General features: G+C 39.3%; 1 pseudogene; it reads left to right on the top strand.

Annotated features, from left to right (window-relative positions):
* The first annotated feature begins 4,042 nt into the window (after positions 1-4,042).
* LOC102823287 lies at positions 4,043-5,155 on the top strand (annotated as a pseudogene).
* The last annotated feature ends 3,242 nt before the right edge of the window (positions 5,156-8,397 follow it).

Here is an 8,397-nt window from a genome sequence, read left to right as displayed (position 1 = left end):
CACAAGGACTCAGAAGAAAATATAGAATAGGGATAATACTTTGAAACCTAGTTTTTGACAATAGATTTTTACATATAACACTAAAAACTAGAGCCACAAATGACAAGATGGATAAATTGGACTTCATCAAAATTTTAAAGCTTTAAAACAAAAAAATTTATTGTGAACTGAGTGAAGGTTTACAGAGCAGATCAAAAATTATAAAACGTTTGTGCATCAAAGGATGTTTTTGAGAAAGTAAAGAAATAAACTACAAAATGTGAGAAAATATTTTGAACCATATAGCTGATAAAAATTTAATAGAAATATGAAGAATTCATACAACTCAACAACTAAAAGACAAGGAATTCAGTTCAAAATCAGAAAAGTACTTGAAAAATATTTTTCAAATAAAGATATGCAAATGAGAAGTAAGCAAAAGAAAAGTGCACAATACAAACAATCTTTGTTGTTGTTGTTGTTAGGTGCTATGGAGCCTTTATAAGGTTTCCCTGTCACAGCTAGTGGGTTTGAACTGTCAACCATGGACGGCCAGAAGAACAAACAAATATGTCTTAAAGGAATCACAACCGGGATGCTCCTTAACACCTAGGTTGGTGAGACTTTTCTCTCCTACTTCAGATAGAAGGGACCAGCCCCTAGAGAAGTTCATCTTGCTTGGCAAAGTAGAGGGTCAGCAAAAAAGAGGTAGACCCCCAAATGAGAAGACCCCCGTGGCAGCGGCAATGGCAAGTGTGACAACAATTGTGAAGATGGCTCAGGACTGGGCTTTGTTTCATTCTGTTATGCGTAAGGTTGCTATGGTATGGGTCTGAACCAACTCAATGGTACCTCACAACAATGAGTCATTCCATTCCTAGGTATATCGCTATCACAATTGAAAGCAGGAAGCAAAACAGATATTTGTACATCAATGTGCACGGCAGCATTAGTCACAATACGCAAAGAGTGGAAACAATTCAAATGTCCAACTACAGATGACTGGATTAACAAAGTGTGACATATCTACTCAATGGAATATTGTTGCTGTTGTTAAGTGCCATAGAGTTGGGTCTGACTTATAGTGACCCTGTATGGGTTTCTGAGGCTTTAAATCTTTGTGGTTTGCAGTCCACTGCTTATCCTATGGAGCTACCATGCTCCTCAAAAGAATACTACTCAGCTATAAAGAGAAATGAAATCGACACATGCTGTGATGTGGATGAACCTGAAAACATTATCCTAAGTGAAATGTCAGGCATAAAAGGACAAATATTGAACAATCCCACTAATACAAATATCTAGTATAGTCAAATACACAGAGACCAAAGTTCATTCGTGGTAACCAGGAATAGGAGTAGGTGGGAGTGGGAAATGGAGTCACTGCTTAATGGGTTTCTGTTTGGGTAGGTGGAAAGGTTTTGGAAACATTTAGTGGTAGCAGTTGCATAACACGGTGAATGTAATTAATGCTACTGAATTGTATATATAAAATTAGATAAAATGGCAAATTTCTGCTGTATTTTTCACTGTAACAAAGAAAAAGATTAAAGAAGTACACTTTCCACACATTTTACCATGTTGATTATTGTTGCTAAGTGCCGTAGAGTCAGTTCTGAACCATAGTGACCCTGTATAGAGTTTCCGGTGAACTTGAACCGCCCACCTAGCAGTTCAAACAGCTTTGCAGTCTGGCTCATTAACCCACAGTGCCACACCAGGATGCCACCATCTCATTAATTAATCAACAACAGGTTAATTCTAAAAACAAAAGTTAAAGTGGTACATAATACATATGATTCGAATTTCCTTAAGTAAATAAGAGCAAAAATGGATTTTCTTTGAAGTGGAAATATTAAGTAAAATATAAAAGGTTGAAAGAAAAATGTCTTTTTAAAAAGTATCATTTTAAAAAATGTAGAATGGATAGGATTGGTTGTGAAAATAAATTCGCTATTGAGATTTCTCTTGTTTTCATCAATATGGTCTACAGTTAAATTAGACAAAGTAAATAGATATAAGAGGGGAAAGAAAGCCATTTTTTAGACCTTGTATTATTTTATAATACCGTTGGTTTTCCTTGTATTATTTTATAATACCGTTGGTCATCAGCAGTAAATTAAATATAATGTTTAAACTACATCTCAGTGGTTATATGCAGATATTTTTAATGTTTATATTAACACTAAGTCCATGAAGTCTATGACAAGTTAATACCAAACAGAGGTCATTATTCATTAATTATATAGGTCAATTCTAGAATTATAATCATTCCATAATAATAAATCATAAAAGAGTGTATGTATATTTTTTTTTCTTTCTCCTGGTTGTACTTTTTTTTTAAAGTTTTAAACGACTATATCCAACTGGTGTAATAATTTTTCTTTATAACATAAATTTATGTCTAAATTTATAGCACCAAACATTATTTCTATTTATTTACATAAATATGCTATATGTAAATAAATAGAAGTAATGTTATAGCTTCATAATATTACTTTTATTTATTTAGGTCAATATAAAGTAAAGCACTTTTGTACGTTTCAATTGCTACATGAATACAGACATGTTTGTTTATATTTACACAATTGCATTATGGTTTATTTGCTATTAATCACCATCACACAGAACAACATAGAACAACAATCACGAGATATTAGACATCATTGTCTATGTTTGTTGCAAAATACATCAGAGAATTGAACAAATAGTTGATTGGCCCCAGGAAACTCCTTATATCAAGCTGAAGTGAGTGAAAGTAGACTATGTACTGAAAATGCTATGGTAGGACACCTTCAATTAAAGCAGTATGCTTTTGCAATTTCCCAACACTGCAAAAGAACTCAACACTACCTGAAAACTAGTAATCAGAAATAAGAGGACTATTTTTAAGCAAATCTCTTACCAATTAGCCCCATGAACCAGTCGTGCTGGCTTCTTCACTGTGGAAACTCTTCTCCTTTTCTCTCATCTCTAGCCATTCCAGCCTCAAGGATCTTGCTCTCTCTCTTTTCTAAAGTACAGTATTAATCTTTGTGTGCCATGCAATTTAATAATTATATACTGTTTTGTACTAGTCTCTAATTGTTTTAGGTGTGTTATGTATTCTCTTCTCAACTAATTTCTAATCCCTGGGGCTAAGCTCATGTACTATATTTCTATGTTATTTGCTTTTTTAATGTTTAACATAGTAGGCATGCAATAATTTCTTGCTAATTATTTCTAGGAAAATCTAAAAACAGCTTTTTTGTTGTTCAACTGAGGCTAGAACTCAAAACAAAGGACTTCATGTCTGTGTAGGTTACAAGGAACTGTCATTTGATACTTAATGGTTTCAAATTCATTCAGATCCTCTGGTTACAGTGAATATGAATCTACTTATGCTGACTTAACTAGGTAGGCATTTATGTTATAATAAGCAGACAGGAGTATTTTATGGAACCTTAATGCAAGTTGGCAATTGAGACCACATGGGACTGGAAATATAAACTGGAAGGTTAGAAACCAACCACTGTCCCTTTTTCTAAAAGTCATCATGGTCTTTCTTTACTTCACTTCTCTGACCAGCTGCTTCTACCACATTATGTAGATACAGGCCAGATTTCCTTGTATACCAGGGGGCTTCAGAAAGTTTTTGGGAAATGAAAAGATAATGCAGCCAGCCATATGTGTCCTTTTTCTATTACATGCGCCGTCTACCAGTACGCCGTACCCAAGGCACCAGCACAAACACAGAGTGACCACGACCCAGCTGTGCAAAAAGACCCAGCTGCACCCCACGTCCTGCTTTGAATACTGCAGGGTCTGTTGCAGCCACCAAAGGCCCCCGCACTTCCCCTCTGGTGCAGTGGTCTAGCCGTTGAGGCCAAAAAGATCTATGTGAACCTGGGTTCCATAGGTCATGTGGACCACGTCAAAACCAGTCCGTCAGCAACCATTACCAAGATTCTAGCCAAGGGGGTGGAGCCGAGTTTAAGAAAAACAAGGAGATTGACTATGCACCTGAAGAGAGAGTTGAAGGGTCATCAGGAACAATGAGGCCCATGTGGAGACAGCACTAACTATGCCCACAGACCGCCCAGGCAGCGCAGATTACATTAAGAATGTGATTACAGGCACTGCTCCCAGTCAGCTGCATCGTGGTGGTACTGGCAGCCAATTAGTGGCCAAACAGATCAGGGTAGAGCACATTGTCATGTATTATGAACAAGACAATACCGTCCAAGACTCAGATGGTGGAGATAGTCGAACTGCTAGCTGAATTTGGCTATGAAAGGGAGGAACACCCCCCACCCCCCACCACCACCCCGGGTTACAGCACACTCTGTGTCCTCTGTGCCCTTGATCAACTGTGATCCTGTGCTAGGTGTGATGTCGTTACAGAAGCTTCTGGATTCCCGGGATGCTTATATCCCAGTGCCCGCTGGAGACCTGCAGAAAACTTTCCAGGAGTCTGTTTATTCTATCTCTGAGGCACACATAAACAAGGCATTTTCAAGAAGGGAAATGAGTGTGAGTTTCTGAGGCATAGTGAGAACATCCACACTGGGCGACAGGCATTGAGATATTCCACAAGAGTCTGGATAAGACAGGGACAGGCAATAACCCTGGGGCCCACATCCGAGGCTTGATGCAGGAGGACCTGAGGCATGGCCTGGTCTTGGCCATGCTAGGTTTCATCCAGCCCCATCAGAAGGTGGAAGCCTACGTTTACAGCTTTAGCAAGGAGAAAGGTGATCGCCACAAGCCGTTTGTACCCCACTTTATGCCATCATGTTCTCCCTGACTTGGGACATGGCTTATCATGTCCCCAAGTGAAGAAGTTTGCCCTGCCTAGGATGGACCTCAAGCTCACCCTGATTTTGACGCAGCCAATGATCTTAGAAAAGGGCCAGCATTTCACCCTGCAAGATGGCAACCGACTGTTGGCTCTGGCCTTGTCATTGACACACTGGTCTTAACTAAGCAGGACAAGATGTTGTGCCTATGGACTTCTGCTCAGGATCTTCTTCAGAGCTGCACTGGCCAGTGTCTCCTCTTACTTCTGGTGCCTCCAGAGCCCAAACTGAAGCCCTTGCCAACCCAGGACATTCCCCCTGTTCAGACGGAATGGTCTCCCTGCTGGGGCAGGCCAATATACTATTCTGTGAATAATAGAAAAAAAAAGATAACGTAATTTTTCCATGAAATTCTTGAAGCCCAGTTGTATGCCCTACCATGACTACTCCAGCATCAACCTTCCATACTTTAAAAAATATAGAACTCAGAAGTAACTGACTCAGCCCTTTATTACATCCAAGATCCAAATGTATGGTAGAGAAAATATGATTGGTCTGTAATTGGTCAGATATATTAGCCACTGACCTAGTCAGCTGCGGCCAGGACAGCAAGGTCATGTGGTTTGATGTCTACCCTTATCAGGGCTGCGGGAACAACTCTTGAAAAAGAAGGACACAGACGACAGGCCAATTGATTGATTCAGCTACTACAGTTAAAATTGTTGTTGTGAAGTGCCGTTGAGTCGATTCTGACCCATAGCAACCTTGTATAGGGTTTCTGAGGAGCAGCTAGTGAGCTTGAACTGCTGACCTTGCTGTTCAAACGGCTTTGCAGTCTGGCTCATTAACCCACAGCACCAAACTAGGACTTTATAGGAAAAGGCAATTTAACCAAAAGCTTTTTTGAGTGACTTCTTAGCTCATAACCCCCTCCTGAAAACTTCTTCCAATGTTGGTGAGTGCCAACAGACACTTAGCACTAAATGACACTGTACCTCTGGCCAGTGGACCAGTCCAGAGTTGTTACTCTTCACAAACTGGCTTTCTCCTGGGAAATTTGAGTTCATGATGAGAAACTGCTCATCAGTACAGGCTGGTCTTTTGAGAAGAAAGACTGTCAACCCAAAGGGCCACTTTCTCCCATTTTGTGTCCAGAAAAGGAGAGACAGCCTGTTTGTTTTTGAGAGAAGAATGAAACGCCCTTAAAGAAGCAGGGCCTAGAGTAGGGACCTAGCTCTGCCTGGGTTCCTCAAAGCTACATAGTTGTGATTCCAGAGGTCTAGCAACTTTACTTTGAGTTCTGTGATACATCCCCACATTCTTTTTTGCTTAAATTAGTTTTAGTTGGTTTCTGTTATTTGCAACCAAAATAGTTGTAACCGAGACATCCAGATTAAAAGTGAGTGTCTTTTCTACACTTGTCCATTGAGACAGTCAGTCATGTTAGGATGCAAATATTTTATTGTCATGAATAGCTTCTAAATTTATCTTACAGATTCATATATCTGTGTGGCTATACAGTACATCTGTTTGTGACTCATGAGAATTAAATAGTATGGGAGGCCCCTATTACGAGATTCTCAGTTGAGTGTTATACGATTTTTAGTTTTGACTTTACAGACTAACTTCTCTATTGAAGTATAAAACGTGTATCAAAAGTATCCAAACCCTAAGAGCTCAATGAATTATTACTAAGTGACCACCACATTGGACATAAAATTGGACATGAGCTGCCCTTTCCAACCCTGCCAATCACGATTTCTTCCCTTCTCCCCAAAGGAAGTTATTCTCCTGACTTATAAAATCATAGATGTGCCTGTTTTTGAATGTTATATGAATGGAATTATATGGTATAAACCCTTATGAGATTCTACCAGTGTTATGTGTACCAGTAATTTACTTATTTCTATTCCTGTATAACATTATATTTTATGAATATAACATGATTTATTTATTCATCCTATTATTTATAGGTATTTGGATTGTTTCCAGTTTTTGGTGATTAGCATTCACAAGCCTATCTTTAAGTCACAGTTTATGTTTCCTATTGGGTAAATACCGAAGGATGAAATTGCTGGGTGAGAAATTTAGATTTAATAGCTAATGAAATGAAAAGATAATAGAACATTTTCCACAAACTTTTTAAAGCCCCCTCATATAAGAAGGTCAAGGTAGCAAAGAATGGAGAGTGAGGATTTCTTTGGGAGGTCTAACCTTTATAAAAGTTGAGGTCAGGAAGGAGGGTGCATCCCCCATACCATAAGCTAAATGAGAGGGGCTTCAAGGAGACCTCTCAGAATATGCTTCTCTGGAGTTTAAGGAACAGGGACAGTGTCTCCACCTCACCAAGTGTGAAGGCTGGAGAGTGTGGATGAAACTTCACCTCCCGTGGGACCACACTGAGTGTCAGCTGGTCTTTCACGTATGGAGGGCAAAGCAGAATATGTCCCAGAAACCAAGTGCAACTACAAAATGAGGTTGACCTGGGATCGTCTGAAAGAAATCTTGTTGGTTGCAGAAAACCACCAAAAGACCCCGTTTGAGGGAGTTGGATTTAAGCAGACAGCCAGTGGAGAAATGTTCAGGGAGCTTCAGTCAGGGGATGTGGAGTGAGGTATGACAGACTTCTGGGAAAAAATCTGAAGAGAAAAGAGTCAGCTTTGGATATTCTCCATACCCAGAGGGGACTGACACCAGCTGACACAGTACCAGGCATAGAAGACTGTTTCCCTTTCCCCCTAATCCTCTTTTCCTCCTGGCACAGCCACAAAGAGGTTAGAAACTGCAGCTAGCCAAGTAGGGGAGGTAGTGTGGGAGGAAAGAAGCAGCTGACAAAACCGTCTCCCCCACCGCAGGCTCTCAAGCCTGAAGCAGGCTTGAGTTGAGGAAGGGGATAAGGCTTAGCCTTGAACTCCTTTGGAATTTTGAAATTGCCCTCAATGCGACTGGAGTTATGTGATTATAAACCTAGATTGGATTCTTCCACAAATTCAATCTTTAGCTGTTTCTGTTCTGATGCTTGACCTACTCATTAAGTTTTCCATTTCAATTATTAAAATTTTTCATTTCTAGAAATTCTGTTTGGCTCTTCACCACATCTGCTTCTTTGTTTTTTTATAGTCTTTTGTTTCTTGCTCATATTTTCAAGCTACTTTTATTTCTTTAAGCACAGTAATCTCATGTTGGGTGTGATCATTACAATACCTGAAAACCTGAAATCTTTGTGAGTTGAATTATACTATTTTGTTCTTTTTACAGTACCGTTTTGTTACTATATGCTGAATTTTATATCAGGATTTTATCTGTGGGGATTCTTTGAGGTCCAGAATAAGATGAATATTGACTTCTCCTGGTTAAATGGAGGAACTATCAAACCCAGGACTGCTCCAAGTCAAATGATCATTAGAGGTTTTCAGATGTCACAGGAAACATGAATTTGAATTGAAAATTCACTTGGAGGCCAGTTTAAAGTAATAAATTCTCAGGGGGAGATTTTTCTGTCTTATTTCTTTCACCCAGTTCAAGTTCAAGACAAGGAAGTTTTCTTGCTGTCTCCTGAGTGATGAATTTCTTTCTTGTGGGATCTTGAGTGGTCCAGCTTTTAGGAATCTTTTACCTCCAGGTATAATCTAGGTGCTTG

This window comes from Chrysochloris asiatica, unplaced genomic scaffold, assembly GCF_000296735.1.
Source record: "Chrysochloris asiatica unplaced genomic scaffold, ChrAsi1.0 scaffold00024, whole genome shotgun sequence".
NCBI classification, from domain to species: Eukaryota; Metazoa; Chordata; class Mammalia; order Afrosoricida; family Chrysochloridae; genus Chrysochloris; species Chrysochloris asiatica.
The sequence above is the reverse complement of the archived record's forward strand: the minus strand, read 5'-3'. Positions and strand labels throughout refer to the sequence as shown.